At 44.9% G+C, this 20,749-nt stretch overlaps 1 protein-coding gene across 3 annotated transcripts in view; it reads left to right on the top strand.

Annotated features, from left to right (window-relative positions):
* The first annotated feature begins 8,276 nt into the window (after nucleotides 1-8,276).
* Nucleotides 8,277-20,749, top strand: part of HAO2 (hydroxyacid oxidase 2) — a 29,039-nt gene continuing 16,566 nt past the window's right edge. For 2 of the 3 annotated variants that reach the window (XM_068964863.1, XM_068964861.1), the window contains exon 1: nucleotides 8,304-8,392. The gene's annotated coding sequence lies outside the window, so the exon portion shown is untranslated. Of the gene's footprint in view, nucleotides 8,393-20,749 lie in introns of all 3 variants that reach the window. The other variant, XM_068964862.1, reaches the window with a different exon arrangement.

Genomic DNA, 20,749 nt, shown 5'->3' with positions numbered 1-20,749 from the left:
GGCATTTAGTTAAGATCTGTGCTCAGTATGGGAACAATTAGCTAACAGACTGCAAATAAATTCTCTGATTACTTAGGCCTGGGATAGTGACTTGTTACAAAGCCACTCTTGGAGATGAGGCCGATCTGGCTTGAACATCTGTTATCAAATTGATAGCTGGGTTTGATCCTGCATGGTGGGCTGAGCTATAGTGCCATCCCCCTTCACCAGTACTCAAGCATCCTTCCTAAGTTTGCACGCCGGGTCTAAGGTCCCAAGGAATGGAAAATCTTTTTCCTATCAAGGATACTCAAGAATGAGGCATTTCATGGGGACAAACCACTCTCTGAAATCTATAAGAACCAATGTTAAGGTTCTTTGACCTGTTTCTCTAAGTAGCGACTATGAGATAATACAATGAAGCCTCGGTGGTAACCAAATTCTCCTACTGTGAGAATGGTGGGAGTACTCTGACGGTTGGGAGTGTGAGATGGCACAATCATTTCAAAGGTCTGGAGCACTTTTCTTACAAAGTTAAAAATGTACTCACTCTGTTACTCAGCAACTTTACTCCTGGGCATCTATCCAAGAGAAAAGAAAACACATTCACAAAAAGAATTGTAAAAGAAATGCCACAGAAACTATGAAATGCTTCCCCAAGCTTCATAATAAACTTTCATAATAACCCCCAAACTGGGAGCAACTTGAATGCCTACCAACAGGTGAATGGAGAAACATATTTGTGTTATATTAATATAATAGAGCAATGATGTTGCTGTTGTTCAGTCACTAAGTCACGTCCGACTCTTCGCAACCCCATGGACTGCAGCACACCAGGCCTCCCTGTCCCTCACTATATCCCAGAGTTTGCCCAAGTTCATGTCCACTGAACCAGTGATGCTACCCAACCATCTCACCCTCTTCCATAGAGCAATACTCAACAGTTAAAAAAAAGAAATAAACTACTTATACCAGTAACAGAAATGTATCTCTACAGCATTTGTTGAGTAAAAGGACCTATCCATACATAAATAACCATCTAATTAACTCCAATAATGTAAATTCTAGGACAGGCAGAACTAAGTTATAGTGATAGGAATCAGAACAGTGATCTCTGCTGTGGGTGGGAAGCCACTGACAGGAAAGAAACAAGGATATTTTCTATGGTGATTAAAATGTTCAGTATCTTGACACTGGCGGTGGTTATACCAGTTATGCCAAAATTCATCAGACTGTACACTTAAAATCAGTTTGTTTTATTGTATAAAAATTACATTCTAATTTTAAAAATGAAACCTAAGATTGTTTCAGCTACTGGGGGAACATAACTGTTCTGTTTCTATTTCTGCCTTCTCTTCCACTTTGTTTTCCATGCCTTAGGCCTTAAACCATCAAGAATCTTACAGTCAATCCTTAGTGAAAATAACTGGGAGTTGGGGCTGGGACAGTGGGGTCAATTGTAGTCTAGTAGTTAAATGATAGTCAACCCATGGTTCTAGGAATTAGATTCAGCAGCTTATGGATTTTTTTTTTTTTTTTGACTCAGCTGGGTCTTGGTTATGGTATGCAGGATCTAGTTCCCTGACCAGGGATCCAACCTGGGTTTCCTGCATTGGGAGTGCAGAGTCTTAACCATTGCCCCACCATCTGGGAAGTCCCCAGATTTTTTTTTATTAGAGTATAGTTGATTTATAATCTTGTGTTAGTTTCAGGTGTTAGTTTCAACAGAGTGATTTATATATTTATCTGAATATATATATTTTAATATATATATTGGAATATGACTTCCATACATACATATATAGGGCTTCCCTGGTAGCTCAGTGGTAAAGAATTTGCCTGCAGTGCAGGAGACCTGGGTTTGATCCCTGAGGTGGGAAGATCCCCTGGGGGAGAGCATGGCAACTCACTCCAGCACTCTTGCCTGGAGAATTCCATGGACAGAGGAGCCTGGTGGGCTACAGTCCATAGGGTTGCACAGAGTCTGACATGACTGAAGTGACTAAGAGGCAGCAACAGCAGCACACACACACACATATATAATATCCTTTTATATTATGTATGATATCCTTTTTCAGATTCTTTTCCCTTATAGGTTATTACAAAATATTGAGTATACTGCTATACAGTAGGTCTTTATTGGTTATCTATTTTATGTACATTAGTCGCTCAGTCATGTCCGACTCTTCGTGACTGTGTGGACTGTAGCCCACCAGGTTCCTCTCTCTATGGGATTCTCCAGGCAAGAATACTGGAGTAGGTTGCCATGCCCTCCCCCAGGGGATCTTCCTGACCCAGGGACTGAACCTGGGTCTCCCACATTGCAGGCAAATTTGTTATCATCTAAGCCACCATTTTATATACAGTAGTGTGTATGTGTTAATCCCAAACTCCTAATTTATCCTTCCCCCAACTTTCCCCTTTGGTAATCAATTGCAAGTTTGTTTCTCGTGTCTGGGAGTCTTCTTCTCTTTTGTAAATAAGTTTGTTTGTATCATTTTTTAGACTCCACACTTACCTGATATCATATGACATTTGTCTTTTTCTTATTTGCTTCACTTAGTATGATAATCTCTAGTTGCCTCCATGTTGCTGCAAATGGTCTTTTTTATGGCTGAGTAATATTCCCCTGTATGTATGTATGCATGTACCCCATCTTCTTTATCAATTCATAGATCAAATATTACTGAAGCACATTAAATGCTTGCTGTCACCTCCCTGCAAAATATAAGAATAGCTAGGCAGCCTGTTCATGCAACTTGAATATGCCTGTCCTGAATACACCTTGTTTAAGGAATGAGCCCTGAGCACACTTAGGAGACTTTCAGGGAAGGAGACCATGCAAAATCAGTGTATGAAGAGGGAAGGAGAAGGCAGATTCTAGCATCTGCTTTCAGAGACTCTAAGGCCTCCTCTTATCCGTAGTGACATCGCAGGCTAGTTAGCCCACTGAGGGCTGGTGCAGCTCATTCAACAACCACAAGGCTGGGTTCCAATGGGAGTCAGTGGTGGTGTTTGTGGGCAAGGGGCTGGGGCTGATCAGAATCTGAGGACTTTAATAAAGCTACCACCTCACGAAGCTGATTGTCCCTACATGACCCAGCGTGTTTATGTGGAGTTTGGCCCTAGATCTGCTGAGGGCATTGCATGTTCAGGAATGTGAACATCAGCCAACAGTCCACAAAACCAAAGTTATCCTGACCTTTGCATTAAACGGGCTGTGCTCTTCCAGTAAGACAGATGATCAAAAGGAGAGAGGAGAGAGAGGCTGGGAAGAAATGTAAAGGAAGATGCTGACAGCATTTATGCTTGCTTCTTCACCTGTTCTCTAATTCTACAACAAATACTCATCACATGGCAGGCTCTGGTGGGCTGAGTTTCAAGAATGAATACAACAGGGTTCCTGGCCTCAAGGAACTCCAAATCCTGCAAAGCCATGATGGACCAATTGGAATACCGTGTGACATGTTTCACACACACTCACTCACGCACACACATGCACACACAGTGCCAGCTCTGCCTGACAGCACTGGGGAGGGCTTCATGGTTGGGAAGACACATCGACTGGATCATAAGGACAAGTAGGAGTGATAAGAATATTCCAGGAACCATTCACGTGAATCTACAATTATCTAAAAAACATTTTTTTAAGTTTAATTTTAAAAACTAAAAAAAAAAAAAAGGAATATTTGAGGAAGAAGGAATGGCAAGTACAGGCAGAGACATGGAAACATCATGTTTCAGTTGCAAGCGGGGACAAGAGTCAGCCAGTGGAGTCCCTGATGTCTAGGAGTCCTTCATTAACTGGCCCACTGGCTCTGGGTTCAGCAGGTCTGGGGCCTCAGCTGAACACCCCAGCTCCGTCCCCATAGGAGCAGGACTTGTAGGCTCAAGTTCAGACCCACAGACTGGGATTGAGAGCAGGAAATAGAATCAAATTTATGTGAAAGCGCCCGAAGAACATCTGTTAGTTCAGTCCCCCGCTTTGTTGGTCACCCCAGCCAGAAGCAACCTCTTCCTCCTCTGGTCTCCCATAAGCTTCTCTGAAATATGAATTAATAGCATAATAGTTAACAATGTGGGGCTTCCCTAGTGGCTCAGACAGTAAAAAATCTGCCTGCAATGTGGGCAACCAGGGTTCAATCCCTGGGTCAGAAAGATCCCCCCGAAGGAGGGCATGGCAACCCACTCCAGTATTCTTGCCTGGAGAATTCCATGGACAGAGGAGCCTGGCGGGCTACAATCCATGGGGTCGCAAAGAGTCGGACGAGACTAAGCGACTAACACTTTGTCACTTTATCTAACAGTGTAGACTCTGGAGCCAGACTTTCTGGCTTTGAATCCCAGCTCTGTGCTTGCCAGCTGTGTGATCTGGAACAAGTTACTTTTCTGCTGTGTGCTTCAGTTTCCTTATCTGTAAAATGGGGATAATTGATCCCTATGAATTAAAACATGCAAAGCCCTTAGAACACTGCCTGGCACATTGTACATGTCCTTTAAGTGTTATTGGTTATTGTTAAGGATAACACTACCATTTATTGAGCACAGTGTGAGGACTTTCACACGCCTCATCGTGGGGCAGCTGTGAGACACCCTGGTGTCTGAGCAAGACCAAGTCACAAATGAGGTGTCTTTAGGGAGGAAACCACTGGTTCCTCTCCTGTACCAACTGTCCCTCCCTGTCACCTAACTCATAAATAAACTGTGTTTGATCCTGGATCAGCATAAGCCTTCTGAAGGATACAGATCATCTCCAAGATGCCAGTGGCTCTCATGTCAATGGGCTGTTGATGGCAGCTCCCTCATTGTCTCCCATGGGGATAGCCGTGCCTGTGACCCCAGACACCCAGCAGAATTGAGATCCTGAACTCTTGTCTGCACCCAGCACCCAAATTTCTCCACGATCTTGGGAAGCTTTATAATCCCAGCTCTTGCTGCCTAGCTCACCTCCACATTCAGAAGCTATCTCTACTTCCTATCAGACCTGTTCTATGTAGCAAACTTAGCAAATGGAGAAAGAATTTTCCTTCCTCCTTCAGATCCTGTGAAACAAGGACAGGCAACGCAGCCCTGTGACAAAAGTCACTGGCATATGACCATATCCCCCCCCCAAAAAAGCCCTTTTTCAGGCTGTGTCCCTATCCTTCCCTGTGACTCACTGCGCAGTTGCCCCCACCCAGGGTAACAACCACACTGCTGGCCTCTTAGCCTCTGAGAGGTTCAGTAGCTGCAGAAAGATCAAACTGCCCCTCGTTTGACCCCATCCACAACTGGTTGGCTTCAGGCTTCAATAATTCAAGGTTAATATTAACTTGCCTGCAGCTCCTTAGGGTCAGGCATGTGGTGGGCTTGAGCCCAGACCTCAAAGTTCCAGGTTCATCTGATTTCTGTATTCAGCTTAAGCAAGACAGATGGCTGTGTGGCACAGCTGGGACCAGGAGGGCCCAGATGCCCCCCATCATGGGGGATTGTGGGGTGCCTTTATGCTCACAGAACTATGTTTGTTCTCTGAGAGCTGGGCCATGACTGCTCAAGAATAACCTATCATTTCTCTTCACCCAAATTAAGCAGGCACATTCCCAGGTGGTGCTAGTGGTAAAGAACCCGCCTGCCAGTGCAGGAGACATAAAAGACATGGGTTCAGTTCCTGGGTTGGGAAGATCCCCTGGAGAAGGAAATGGCAACCCGCTTCAGTATTCTTGCCTGGAGAATCCCATTGACAGATGAACCTCGGGGGCTACCGCCCATAGGGTTGCACAGAGTCGGACACGACTGAAGTGACTTAGCACATACACACACATTGTTTAATAGGTACCCCGCGCGTGCGTGCATGCTAGGTCGCTTTTTAGTCATGTCCAGCTCTTCGTGACCCTATGGACTGTAGCCCGCCTGACTCTTCTGTCCATAGGATTCTCCAGACAAGAGTACTGGAGTGGGCCGCCGTGACCTCCTCCAGGGGATCTTCCCCATCCAGGGATCAAATTCACTTCTCCTTTCTTTCCTGCATTGGCAGACAGGTTCTTTACCACAAGCGCCAGCTGGGGAGCCCCAGGGCCACCTGAAAAACAGCATCTCTTTACAGCCTTTTCCTGAAACATGCTCCAAACCCACCGGTGCTGTCCTGTCCAACCCAGTGTCAAGTCCAACGTTGAACCCATCATGAACACAGTCTCTGGAATTCGAGAGATGCTACAGACCACCTCAAACAGCTCTGCTTGTGTCCCTCTGTGCCCCTGTGGGGACTAATTCACTTAGGCTACAGCAGTGAAGACTGATACTAAAGAAGAGAAAATGTTCCTTAGCTCAGTGACCAGATTTGAAAGATCCCCAGGACTTCACATTAGATTCAAACTTGAGAACCTAGTTTGAAGTTGATTCAAACTATGAATCTAGCTATAAGAGCTATAGAACCTCCACTGTTCTACCGACTACCCGAACGTTATAAGTATCAACTCATTTACTTCTCATCAGAGTGTGGGAGACGTTGGGAGGAAACTGCGGCATTGAGAAGTCAGAAGGGGCAACAGACTGGCACTCAGGCGCTCTCAAGGCTCCAGGGCCTGTGTTCCTGACCATAGCATAATGTCTCCTGGATAGCTAGGAGGCCCGGTGGTGTGAGAGCTGACTGTGGGCATGGCCTGGAGGCTGACTATGGAGGGGTGAAAATCACTGTGGCAAAGCGATTTTTAGATCCTGCCGGCTGCTCACTTTGAAAGTATTTCTGAGGTAAGCCTGCCATCTAGTGGTAATATAGCAGGTAGCAATTACCCTCAAGTGAATGTAGAATGAGCCTTGAATGGGGAAGGTAAATACATCAGCAGCAAACTTGTTTTTCAGTTCAGCTGCAGATTCTGAAAGATAGGGAAATCCCGCTGCCATGGTCCTTGAAATAGCCTAGAATTTTCCCCTGCCATTGAATGGTGGCTACAGGCTAGATGCAAATCCCAACTCTTCTCGTTACTGATGGAAAGCTTCAGCCAGTTAACTTCATTTTCTCTTCTGAAAAATGGGAAAATAATATTAACCCATATGGTTGCTGTGAAGATCAAGTGAAATAATGTGTGTAACATGTGACGCCTATTGTCAGCACTTCATAACTGGTGGTTGGTGCAGAATGAGGGGCTGGCTCAGGAGCACAGCGGGAAGGGCCTGGACAAATTGGACATTAATTAGTGACATTAGTGAGCCCCACAGGACTGCTCTTGGGGGATTCTTCTTTTTTTAACATGTACTGTTGTGAAATGCATTGGCCACCTGATTCGAAGAGCCAACTCATTGGAAAAGACCCTGATGCTGGGAAAGGTGGAGGGTAGGAGGAGAAGGAGGCGACAGAGAATAAGACGGTTGGATGGCATCACCGACTCAATGGACGTGGGTTTGAGGAAGCTCTGGGAGATGGTGAAGGACAGGGAAGCCTAGGGTGCTGCAGTCCATGGGGTTGCAAAGAGTCTGAGCGACTGAACAACAACACTTGCGTTGGCTTCCTCAGCCTTCCACCTGATTACTGAGTCATTCGCCCACTCAGAAGTGTCGGTGGTTCTCCCTGCTTCCCTTATTCGTCTCTGGTCAGGCCTGGAGGGCTCGACAGCACAGCCCTCAGTCCATCCTGGCTGGGTGACAGCTGCCTGTGTTCCAGTTACCAGGCGTGACTGTTCCTTATCCATCCCCTCAGCACTTCCCCAGACAAGCCTTTCCTTTACAACATGGGGGGTTTTGTAATTCTCCCCCGAAATCACCGATTCTCTTCCTTTAACCATCTTTGAAGCATTGAGAAAACAAATTGTTGTTGTTCAGTCAATAAGTCGTGTCCTACTCTTTGCAACCCCATGACTGCAGCACGCCAAGCTTCCCTGCCCTTCAGCATCTCCAGGAATTTGCTCAAACTCATGTCCATGGCATCCATGATGCCATCGAACCATCTCATCCTCTGTCATCCCCTTCTCCTCCTGCCTTCAATCTTTCCCAGTTAACTGTCTTCCAGTGAGTTAGCTCTTCACATCAGGTGGCCTAAGTATTGGAGCTTCAGCTTCAGCCCCAGTCCTTCCAATGAATATGCAGGGTTGATTTCCCTTAGGATTGACTGGTTTGATCTCCTTGCTGCCCAAGGGGAGAAATATATGGCTTGAGCAAATTAGCAACTATTTCATTTTGAGGTTGAATTTGGTAACGAATGTCACTTGAATGTGATGTAACTTGGCAAAGTTCATTTCATGGTTAACATGCTTTGGCCCACTTGCTCACTGGCTTCCAAGCTAGATGTTGTTCCCATTAAAGATTAACCTGTGACTTTGAACCTCTTCTGTCTTCAGGGGGCTGTGGATGGAGACCTGCTATTCCCACCTGCTGTGAGCCAAGATCGGGGTGGCTGCCGCCGGACACCACTATCCCAGGTACTGGAAGAGGCTAATACCAGGTGTGTTGCTGGTTGTCTCCCGTGTACTTGGAACTGGGGTGGGAGAGCAGGTGGCAGGTGGGACGAGAAGAGAGGCTAGAGACTTCAGGAGGCACTGGAGGTGCTCAAATGTGAGTCTTCAAAGGAAGAGTCTTGGCAGAAAGATGCCATGTGGATGCAGGGAGTAGGACACTGAGGGGCCTAGCAAAGGAAGGCTTTGCTGCAAAGTCACTCCGTTGGTTCCCATGAGTTATCTATTATATACAAAAAAGTAAAAAAGTGAAAGTGTTAGTCATTCAGTCGTGTCCAGCTCTTTGCGACCCCACGGACTTTAGCCCACCAGGCTCCTCTGTCCATGGAATTCTCCAGGCTAGAATACTGGAGAAGGTAGCCATTCCCTTCTGCAGGGGATCTTCCTGACCCTGGGATCCAACCCTTGTCTCCTGCATTGCAGGCAGATTCTTTACCACCTGAGCCAACAGGGAAGTCCCATTTTATACATAGTAGTGTATATAAACTAGGTAACTCATGAGAACCTACTGTACCCAATGCTGTGTAGTGACATAAATGGAAAGAAAATCAAAAAAGAAGGGATATTTGTACATAAATAGCTGATTCACTATGCTGTGCAACAGAAACTGACACAACATTGTGATACAATTATACTCAAAAAAAAACAGCTATAGATAGAGAGGCTATGTCTAGGGAAGTTAAGTTTTAGAACCACCTGAGGGGGTAAATTTTTTTTTTTTTTTTGCCATACCAAGCAACTTGCAGGATCTCAGTTCTCAGGCCTGGGATTGAACCCTGGCCCTAGCAATGAAAGCCTGAAATCCTAACTGCTAGGCCATCAAGGAACAGCCCTGAGGGAGTATTTATGGATGTCTTTAGGAGGGGACATAGCTTAACAGATGTCCACTTGAAAGGGTTCTGGAAAATCTAAAAGTCACAGTTTCTGCCCTCGGGGATCTACTTTGTCACTTGACCACTGCTTTGTGGCCACAGACAGAGGATAAGTGATGCAGCGACTGCTTCTAAAAAGCAAAAAAGTTAATGTTTGTCAGACAGTCGGGCTGGTGTAGTTTCTTTGGGGAGTAAGTTTGCTTGGAACTGGGTAACAATTCCCTCCAGTGTATAGCCTCCTGAAATTAGGGTTGGGTCAAGCTGAGTCTGGCTTCCCCAGTGGCTCAGCAGTAAAAAAAATCTGCTTGCAACGCAGGGGACGCAGGTTCGATCCCTGGGTCAGGAAGATCCCCTGGAGAAGAGCATGGCAACCCACTCTAGTATTCTTGCTTGGAGAATCCCATGAACAGAGGAGCCTGGTGGGCTATAATTCATAAGTTTCCAAAGACTGAGCATGCATGCACGCAAGTTGAATCGATGGATCAGTCTGGGAAGAACTGCCCTCAACAGTGATCAAGTCAGGGTGGTATTGGTAGAAAGATACCCAGATCAGTGGATTGTAGTAGAGAGTCTGGAAACAGGATCAAGGGAGAAATTGCTTTTTGTGATATCCTACCGCCTAACAGGAGGCAAAACTCCAAAGTCTTTACTATTGAAGTAATAGTAATAATTTACTATGATAATTTACTATTATCATTCAGCTCAGTTCAGTCACTCAGTCGTGTCCAACTCTTTGCGACCCCATGAATCGCAGCACGCCAGGCCTCCCTGTCCATCACCAACTCCCGGAGTTCACTCAGACTCGCGTCCATCGAGTCCGTGATGCCATCCAGCCATTTCATCCTCTGTCGCCCCCTTCTCCTCCTGCCCCCAATCCTTCCCAGCATCAGAGTCTTTTCCAATGAGTCAACTCTTCGCATTAGGTGGCCAAAGTACTGGAGTTTCAGCTTCAACATCATTCCTTCCAAAGAACACCCAGGGCTGATCTCCTTCAGAATGGACTGGTTGGATCTCCTTGCAGTCCAAGGGACTCTCAAGAGTCTTCTCCAACACCACAGCTCAAAAGCATCAATTCTTTGGCGCTCAGTCTTCTTCACAGTCCAACTCTCACATCCATACATGACCACTGGAAAAACCTTAGCTTTGACTAGATGGACCTTTGTTGGCAAAGTAATGTCTCTGCTTTTGAATATGCTATCTAGGTTGGTCATAACTTCCAAGGAGTAAGCATCTTTTAATTTCATGGCTGCAATCACCATCTGCAGTGATTTTGGAGCCCAAAAAAATAAAGTCTGACACTGTTTTCACTGTTTCCCCATCTATTTGCCTTGAAGTGATGAGACCAGATGCCATGATCTTCGTTTTCTGAATGTTGAGCTTTAAGCCAACTTTTTCACTCTTCTCTTTCACTTTCAAGAGGCTTTTTAGTTCCTCTTCACTCTCTGCCATAAGGGTGGTGTCATCTGCATATCTGAGGTTATTGATATTTCTCCCAGCAGTCTTGATTCCAGCTTGTGCTTCTTCCAGTCCAGCGTTTCTCATGATGTACTCTGCATAGAAGTTAAATGAGCAGGGTGACAATATACAGGCTTGATGTACTCCTTTTCCTATTTGGAACCAGTCTGTTGTTCCATGTCCTGTTCTAACTGTTGCTTCCTGACCTGCATACAGATTTCTCAAGAAGAAGGTCTGGTAGTCCCATCTCTTTCAGAATTTTCCACAGTTTATTCTGATCCACACAGTCAAAAGCTTTGGCATAATCAATAAAGCAGAAATAGATGTTTTTCTGGAACTCTCTTGTTTTTCCATGATCCAGCGGATGTTGGCAATTTGATCTCTGATTCCTCTGCCTTTTCTAAAACCAGCTTGAACATCTGGAAGTTCACAGTTCACATACTGCTGAAGCCTGGGTTGGAGAATTTTGAGCATTACTTTACTAGCGTGTGAGATGAGTGCAATTTTGTGGTAGTTTGAGTATTCTTTGGCATTGCCTTTCTTTGGGATTGGAATGAAAACTGACCTTTTCCAGTCCTGTGGCCACTGCTGAGTTTTCCAAATTTGCTGGCATATTGAGTGCAGCACTTTCATGGCATCATCTTCCAGGATTTGAAACAGCGCAACTGGAATTCCATCACCTCCACTAGCTTTGTTCATAGTGATGCTTTCTAAGGTCCACTTGATTTCACATTCCAGGATGTCTGGCTCTAGGTGAGTGATCACACCATCGTGATTATCTTAGTCGTGAAGATCTTTTTTGTGTAGTTCTTCTGTGTATTTTTGTCACCTCTTCTTAATATCTTCTGCTTCTTTTAGGTCCATACCATTTCTGCCCTTTATTGTGCCCATCTTTGCATGAAATGTTCCCTTGGTATCTCTAATTTTCTTGAAGAGATCTCTAGTCTTTCCCATTCTGTTGTTTTCCTCTATTTCTTTGCATTGATCGCTGAGGAAGGCTTTCTTATCTCTTCTTGCTATTCTTTGGAACTCTTCATAACTATTATTTAAATGATAGCTTACTATTATCATTAGGCTATTCTGCATTTGACAAGATCCTTTGATTCTCACAAGAGCTCTGTGGGATAGACAGCCATAACCTAACTTTATAGATAGATGAAAACTGGAGCTTGTCTAGACTAGATAGAGTGGAACATCACTTATCAGCTACCATTTGAGAAGCAATGGGAATATTCCCACATTCCTGGGTAACCCTTCCTAGAAAAGGATTTCTGTTATAGGCAACATCGTATCGACTAAAAGAGAATTAACTGTTGAAATACATCTTCTCTTTTGACTGTAAGCTTCTTGGGAATGGAGACTAACATCATGTAGCTTTTTTTTTAACCTGTAGTGTTAAAAACCTATAGTGTTAAAAACCTGTAGTGTTTGGCATGATGCCTAGATATAATAGGTTGGGTTTGGCTTTGCTGTGGTAAGGAATAAACCCTGAATTCTTTGTGGTTTAACATTCAAACGTCTATTTCTTACTCACAAAAAATCAGCTGATCTCCAGGGCTCCTTCTTTTCAGGTGATGATTCAGGGATCAAAGCTACCTTTATCCTATAGCAATACCTCCTGATGGACATGGCCCCTGGAGTGTTGTAACAGGAGAAAAAAAAAAAAGACAGACAGTCACATAGAAGTTCTTAAATTCTTGGTCCAAAATGAACACATGTCACTTCCACTCCTAGCCCATTGACCAGAACTAGTCATATAAAGCCTGCCTACCTATAAGCAGCTGGGAACCATCTAGGAGCCCGTGCGGAACAGTGACTGCCTCTGCTCGTCCTGGCTGACAGTGTACACTAGACAAGCCTTGTGGGATTAACCAATGAGTAAATCCAACACGGTTTGAATTATACCATCACAAGGACCTGGAGTCTGTCATACAGAGTAAAGTAAGTCAGAAAGAGAAAAACAAATATTGTATGTTAATGCATATACATGGAATCTAGAAAAATGGTAGATGAACCAATTTCCAAGGCAGGAGTAGAGAGACAGACTTAGAGAATGGACATGCAGACACAGGAGGGGAAGGGGAGGGTGGGACAAATCGGGAAATTAGGACTGACAAATATAAACTACCATTTGTAAAATAGCTAGCTAGTGAGAAGCTGCTGCATTGCACAGGAAGCTCAGCTCGGTGCTCTGTGATGACCTAGATGGGTGGGATGGTAAGGGGGTAGAAGGAAGAGGTCCAAGAGGGAGGGGATATATGTATGCATACAGCCAATTCACTTTCTTGTACAGCAGAAACTAACATAATATTGTAAGGCAATTATATTCCAATAAAGAAGGAAAGAAATAAATTATACCATCACAGAATTACTCGAAGGTGAAATCCACTTTCAACCTCCAGAGCCTCAGAGGAGAATGTCATCAACAAGAGAAAGAATGCCAATGGTTCTACCATTTAAGGATAGTCTAGTCTATACAAGAGCTTCCCTGGTGGCTCAGACAGTAAAAAATCTGCCTGCAATGCAGGGGCCTGGGTTCAATCCCTGGGTCAGGAAGATCCCCTGGTGAAGAGCACGGCAACCCACTCCAGTATTCTTGCCTGAAGAATCCCATGAACAGAGGAGCCTGGTCCTCTGAAGGATGGACCACAGGCCATGAAGTCACAAAGATTCAGACATGGCTGAGCGACTAACACTTCCACTTTCACTTTAGTCTATACAAGGCACTGCTCTAGGAACGTTACGTGGACTGTAGTCCTCATGAGGCCCTGTGGGACAGGCATTAATAATCTTCTTTTACAAATAACCTGTTCCTGGCACCTGGTGAACAAGCAGCAGAGCTGAGTTTGAGCCCATGTTTCCCAAGACATAACACTTATGAGGTCCTGTCCTCCCGGCCCCATGCACTCCCTCAGCTACTTACTAATGTCTCATGGAGTATCGCGAGCAGCTTCTCTGTCTTCTCACTCCTCTCCTGCCACCTCTCAGGAGCTGCCACTCCTGCGTAGAGCTATGCCTACGAGACCTCAAGTCAGGAGTAAAAATAGTAGAGTTCAGAGCTTGTTCTGAACCTGTGTGTCGTTTCTGACATCTGTTTAGTGCCCTTCACCTTTTCTGAGCAAACGAAGGTGCAGGGCCGTGATCTCCACACAGGACACCTTTCCCAGTGGCCTAGATTTTGTGGGAACTGACCAAGCTCACTTTGTGCAGCTCTTTTATTTTCTGCCACGCCACAAGGCATGTGGGATCTTAATTCCCTGACCGGGGATTGAACTCACAACCCGTGTGTTGGAAGCTCAGAGTCTTAACCACTGGATCAACAGGCAAGTCCCTGTGCGACTCTTCTGACCCTATAGAGCAGAGACCTGAACTGATCTTGTGCGTCTGTGCTAATTCGCTTCAGTCGTGTCCAGCTCTTTTGCCACCCCATGGACTATAGCCCGTCAGGCTCCTCTATCCATGGGATTCTCCAGGCAAGAATACTGGAGTGGGTTTGCCATTCCCTCCACCAGGGAATCTTCCTGATTGAATCCACGTCTCTTATGTCTCCTGCATTGGCAGGCGGCTTCTTTGCAACTAGCGCCATCCGGGAAGCCTAGCAAACCACTAACACCATGTACTGGCCAACTAAACAATATTCAGAGCAAACCAGAGGAACTCCTAGTCAGGCCCTGCCATCCTCATCATGTGAATAGAGACAACTTATTGGAATTTTCTGAGTTTTAATTTTTTCATCTATAAAATGGTACTCTCACCATTTTCGATGCCAGCTCTCACCCTACAAACCACACTTGGCTGCAGATATTTGCTTCTTTTCATGATGCTTAACAGCCAAGCCACAGGAGTCAGAGTATACGACTAGATATGTGATGCTGGGCAAAATATTTTAATTTCTCTGAACCTCCGGTTTCTCATCTGCAAAATGAGGATAATAATATTTGTGTTTGGAGATTACACATTAATGCACCTAAAATAAGTTACACAGCACATGACACGTTATGAAGCATTCCATAAATTGTTGCACATTTATTGTCACTATTCTTGTTATTAAGGAGCCACCACGCTGTCTCCAAAGGTCTTTGTGTAATCAAATGATTCCACTGCTCAAGAGAAGAAAATTCCCAGTCTCTGCAAACACCCTGTGAACCCTTGGATCAAGGTCTCCCAGTATGTCCTAAATGATAGCCAACACCCCATAGAAAGCATACTATTCACAACAAGGCTTGCGCTCCAAAGCTCTACTAGGTCATTTGTTTGGAACTCAGCACATATTTTCCCATAGAAAGAAAGCTATTAAGATAGTGGCTGGATTCCTAGGTTACTGAAAATACCCACGTGATTTCCAGAGTAGCAGAAAATTAGCATATTTGCAATGCAAATGAGTATAGAGTCCTGTAGGGCTAGCAATAGGCTAAAACTGAAAAAAAGAGGTTGGGTACTAAATAGTTTCTTTTGTTTTTATAAATGCTGATGAAGAGGACAAGCAGGCTTAATTAGACAAAGAAAGAACTCTGGTGACAGAGGGTAGAAATCTTGTGCCCCTGAAGGTATATTCAAAGGCTTTGAAGGTTTTCTTTAACCAAGTCTAACATGACTTCAGAACTTTTTCACTTTGTTCATAATCCAAGGAACTCCACAACACCAGTCTCATCCACCATGAAGGGGTTATTTTTGGTTTGCAAATGGAAAAGGGAAGGAGACGGGAGAAACTAGGGAAAGGAAAAAAGTGAGAAAGGTTTCCTGAAAGAAAAATCAACCAATAGTTTGGAGTAACCAGGGAAACAAGAGGATACGTGTGTAGAATGATGGATTAGCTGGTGGGCCGTCTAGGAACCCAGGTGGGGTGAGAACCTGCCTGTAAAAGGGAAACGGTGCACTGACTGGTGAAAGTGTTCCTGCTGAAGCCTCTGGTTGCACCACAGGGTCAGAAGAGATTGTAAAAACCAGCCTCAAGGCTGGTGAGGAAGAGCAAAGGATGTCTGTGAGCTTCCAGCTGATTGGTGTCAGGAACCAGCCCAGATAAGGGCTGTTCTGCAGGAAACAAGGCTGTTCCCTGTTCTGCGCTTTATCACCGTGAAGAAGTGCTGAACAAGAATGCTAACGTGATCCATCTAAACAGAGGTCTTTGCATTTCTATGGGCAAAGGAAGCACAGAATGAGGACCTCATGAACATGAGCCCAACCTTTAATTTCTAGTGGCTTCGATCTGGTATTGCTGTTGTTCAGTCACCCAGTCATGTCCAACTCTTTGCAACCCCATGAACTGTAGCCTGCCAGGCTCCTTGGTCCATGAGATTGTCCAGGCAAGAATACTGGAGTGGGTTGCCGTTTCCTACTCCAGGGAATCTTCCCAAACCAGGGATGGAAACTGTGTCTCTTACGTCACCTGTGTTGGCAGGGTTCTTTACCACTAGCACCACCTGGGAAGCCCCAGTGCCATCTGGGAAGCCCCCCAAATCTGGTAGAGATTATACCTAAATATATAAAACCCATAGTTTCTCCAGTGAGGAACTGAGGTCCAAAGAGGGGAAGTAACTTGCCTCTGCTCATAGAACTAAGTGTCAGTAACCTCCTCTGAAGCAGCCTGCTTCTCCATCCCCCACAAGTGTGGGTCCACTGACTACACAGCAAGAGTCTATTCTATTCCTCCAGCTTCAGCCCCTTTTTGCTGATATTAGCTAACCAAGCAGGGTCAGAAGGAGTTGGAGTGATAAAATCCAATGCAGATAAGTTCAGTCTCTAGAAACCTCAGGTCTATGCTAGAAACTAATGCCCATGTAAGAAGAAGCAAATTCCGGGTAATTTCGCCAGGCTCTTCAGGGAAATTCTGAGTCACATACTACGTCAGAAAGAGGCTGGGCATGGAGACAGGAGACCCAGGCTCATTTTTTAATTCTGCTGTGCTGTGAACTTGGGGACGTCCCTCCATCTCTCTAAAGTCCCTCTCAGCTCCATCAAGCACAGCCGCTCTGTCTTCTCATTCTCACCAGGCAGGATTTGCAATCATTACCGTCAGCAGAGGTGGGACACTGGGTCACTAATGACCTAGTTAGGTCACCACAGCTCCAGAATGAGCATTAATATAAATGTACCTCCCCTCACAACCTCACAATCTCCTTAAACAGAGATCCTGGAGTAAAACAAAGACAGTCTCCATAGGTAACGGCAGACTAGGTTCTGAAGAGCCCACGTGTACGACTTTTCATAGGAGGATGTGCCCACAGGTCAAGAGCAGAGTTTTAATGACTGGGAAGAAAAACGAGCTAATGAGAAAAGATGGTGGGGTGGTGGCTGGAGAGGACAGATTATTATTGCACAAACAGAATAAAACAAAACCACGGCCCTCTTGTCCTGGAAGGGGTCCTGAGTCCTCCGTTCAGTGTGGGAAGCCTCAGGGAAAAGGCCAGAGCTGACCCTGGGCTGACAGAACCCTGGGTACGTTCTTGGAGCATTAGACTCCCGGCACCCGTCAGACCCACACTGGGCCCTTTGCCTCCAGGCCCTCATATAAATGCCATCCTTGGTTCCTCAAGGCACTCCAATGTTAGGGACACTTCCATGCCATCTTTACTCTGATATCTGACCTTATGTTCCTGAGAGTCCCAGTCCTGTTTTTGTTTTTGTTTTTAGTTTATTGGAGTTTAGTTGCTTTACATGTTGTGTTAATTTCTGCTGTACAGCAAAGTGAATCTGCTATTCGCATACATACACCCTCTCCTTTTTGGATTTCCTTTCCATTTAGGTTACCACAGAGCACTGCATAGGGTTCCCTGAGCTATACAGTAGGTTCTCTTCAGTTATCTATTTTATACATAGTATTAATAGAGTATATATGTTAATCTCAATCTCCCAATTCATCCCACCCCCACTTTCCCCCTTGGCGTCCATATGTTTGCTCTCTATGTCTGTGTCTCTATTTCTGTTTTGCAAATACTATCATCTATGCCATATTTCTAGATTCCACATACATGCGTTAATATATGGTATTTGTTTTTCTCTTTCTGACTTCATTCTGTATGATAATCTCAAGGTCCACCCACATCTCTGCAAATGACCCAGTTCCGTTCCTCTTTTTTTTATGACGAGTAATATTCCATTTACCACAACTTACTTATCCATTCATCTGATGTCCATCAACAGAGGAATCTGAGTCCCTGACCTTGACCTTTCCTCCTCACTTCAGGGTTCCCTGGGGGCTCGCCTGCCTCAGTTATGGGTGTTGTTGACTCCCATCTCCTGGTCCTGACACTGCCTGTGGCTCCAGCAACACCAGGACCCCTCCTTCCCCTGCCCACACCTTCCACTCCCAGGGCCTCCTCCTGCTACAGTTTCTCCGGTTCCAAGGCCACTGTTGCTATGGCAATGGTTCCAGGCTTTGCAGCCACTGTCCTTAAGACAGTCACTCACAAAGAGATTAAAGCACTTTCAGCCAACCTTGAACAGAGTAATGTCTCAAACAAGGCTCCCAGCATGTAGCCTTGATGTTATCTCTACCACTCCATTGGGAAACTGGGGAGCCTAAGCTCCTAGGGGACAAGGCCACATGGTCTTAAAGGACACCAAGCATTTGATCCTGGAGGCAGGTCATCTGAGATAGCCCTGAGATTCTCCCTTGAATCTCAGCCACCTGTACCACGATGTACCCCCACCCCGAGATTTCTTACGGAGTGCATACAAGTCGAAGTATTCCTGAAGAGACAGCAACATATGAGGCATATGAGACTCCAGAGGAAGACAGGTTGTTATCTAGCCTAATCTTGTAGGGACTTGGCAATTTTGAAGAAAGCAAAATCTGCCTTGAAATGCCAACCAGCCCCAGTCTATGACCTTCCCCTTTCCCTCACTCAGGAAGATTTGAACTTCAGATCATTAATAACAGGTACCACTGAGCATCCTTACTCCTAGGTTTTAGTTTCCTTATTACTGGTATGTAAGTTGCACCTCATCTTTTTTTTACCCTAGACCAAAAAAGCTAAACAGATGAAATGAGCTAAAATGAGCTAAGCTGCTGATCAGCGAGCAAAAGACTTTCATCCTTTTCTCCATTTTCTCTTCCTCTTGCATAACTGAGGTAGAGACGAAAAGAAGACAAAAAATGCTGAAACAACACAGTTGTCCTTCCCTTCGATTATAAACCTTATGTTGGACCTCTACTAAAAATTACGGGCTCAGGACTCTAACCTTTACATATGCTATGAAAAGAAAATAAAGAAGCATCATCATCATACTTTCACCCTACAAAACTCTTTTAAATTCAGTATAAAAAGTAATTTAGGTAAACCAACTACTTTGCTCTGTACCATGAAATTGAAAATGAAGACTGTCTACCTTTAGAAACTACCAGAAGATATGCTTCTGAGCCTTCCTCTGTAATAATTTACTGTCTAAACCTTCACAAGGTATTTTGTTTCCCAGGCTCCATTCTCTTCAGAGGAAACTAATACCTTCTCCATCCACTTCACTAGGAAGCAAAAAGGAAATAGTAGGTGAGAAAGGAAACAGTAGATAGACGTTCGATTAAATTGTGTTTGCTATATGTAAAGGTGCTGCATTATTTATTTCCAAGCAGCTTTCTTCACATTATTCCAGGCAAGTGATTCTGAGTGAGGCTGTACCATTTCCTTTAGATCAGAAGCAAATCCTGTTACATTTTAATGCTAAAAGTCTGCAGAACATTTCTGTGAGCGGGTAATGTGTAGGATATGGGGATTTGTTGAGACACTGGGAGCTGAAACTTGATGATGAATTCTCAGCCCACAAAGCAGAGAGATGATACACAGGGGAACGGTAAATTCAAGGAACAAACACTTATGAACAGCAACTCAGCATCACATAGTGTCCCACTGCTTGGGGAGGCAAAGTGTGTTGAGGGTCTCAGGTTCAGTGATTCACGAGGAAGATCTACAGGACACCGTAGACAGTTGAGGCTATGATTCATTACCGTGAGAGAATGCAAAGCAAAATCAGCGAGGGACAAAGGGCAAAATCTAGAGGAAAACAGGCATAAGCTCCCAAGAGTCCTCTCCCGGTAGAATCACACACGATGTAGTTAATTCCTCCCAAAATGAGCTGTGACGGCACTTTGTGAGATGTTGACTACCTGAGAAGCTTGTTTTAGAAAGTTGATGCCCAAGGTTTTTTGCTGGGAGCTGGTCATAGGGACACTGTCTGCCTAACCCGTACCAAAATTCTGGAGTTTCAGAGGAAAGCAGATGTTCAGCATAGAGCACATTGTTTGCACAAATAGTTTAGACACAGAGAGACATTCTTATCAGGAAACGGTGGGAACCCGCTTGAAATCCAAGTTCCCAGACTTCAGCCAAGGTCCAAACTTTATGCAAGCTTTTCGAGGCCTAGCATTCTCGGGTCTGCTTAGTTAACCCTTTTATGCGCAGAGAGGTTTAAATAATTGATTGCAATACAGTTGGATAAATACAATGACGAATTCATTCACTGAAAGTCACTGAGCCTTCAAGGGTCAGATAGGAATGAGATCAATTAGACATTGTTGCTGCACTTTGCCAAACTCAACTCAGCACCCCAATTGCTCTCTGCCCATGACAGGTTGTGCTGTCCACAAAAACCTCTGTGATTGTGCTCCAAAGTCCACCTCCAGGCCTCCTTGCAGAACTCATGGCACATCCCAGGCGTGCTTCCTGTCTGTTGTATAACTTCTTTCTGCTTAGCCTTTCAGGCTGGTGTTTAGGCTACTTTCCTCTTTGACTTAACTGGATTCTGGCACAGCCCCACCTCCACCGAGAGTCCCAACACCCCACGTTTCATCTGGCCTCTCTGGTCCCATCATTCATTAAGGGAGTTGCCTCATTAGTGTTGAAAGCCCTAGTCCCTGGGTCTTATCCTCATCCTTCAGATGATAACTTGGTAGGCACTTAGTTTCTACCCACAGCCTTTGGGTAACTTTCACCCCATGGCCAACTGCTGGGGAGATGTGCCGAGCTATGTACTACAGATTTCATCACCCTTCATAGTGGAACCTTCTTATGCAGAAGCTCTACATGC

The sequence above is a fragment of the Capricornis sumatraensis genome, chromosome 2 (genome assembly GCF_032405125.1).
Source record: "Capricornis sumatraensis isolate serow.1 chromosome 2, serow.2, whole genome shotgun sequence".
NCBI lineage: Eukaryota > Metazoa > Chordata > Mammalia > Artiodactyla > Bovidae > Capricornis > Capricornis sumatraensis.
The sequence above is the reverse complement of the archived record's forward strand: the minus strand, read 5'-3'. Positions and strand labels throughout refer to the sequence as shown.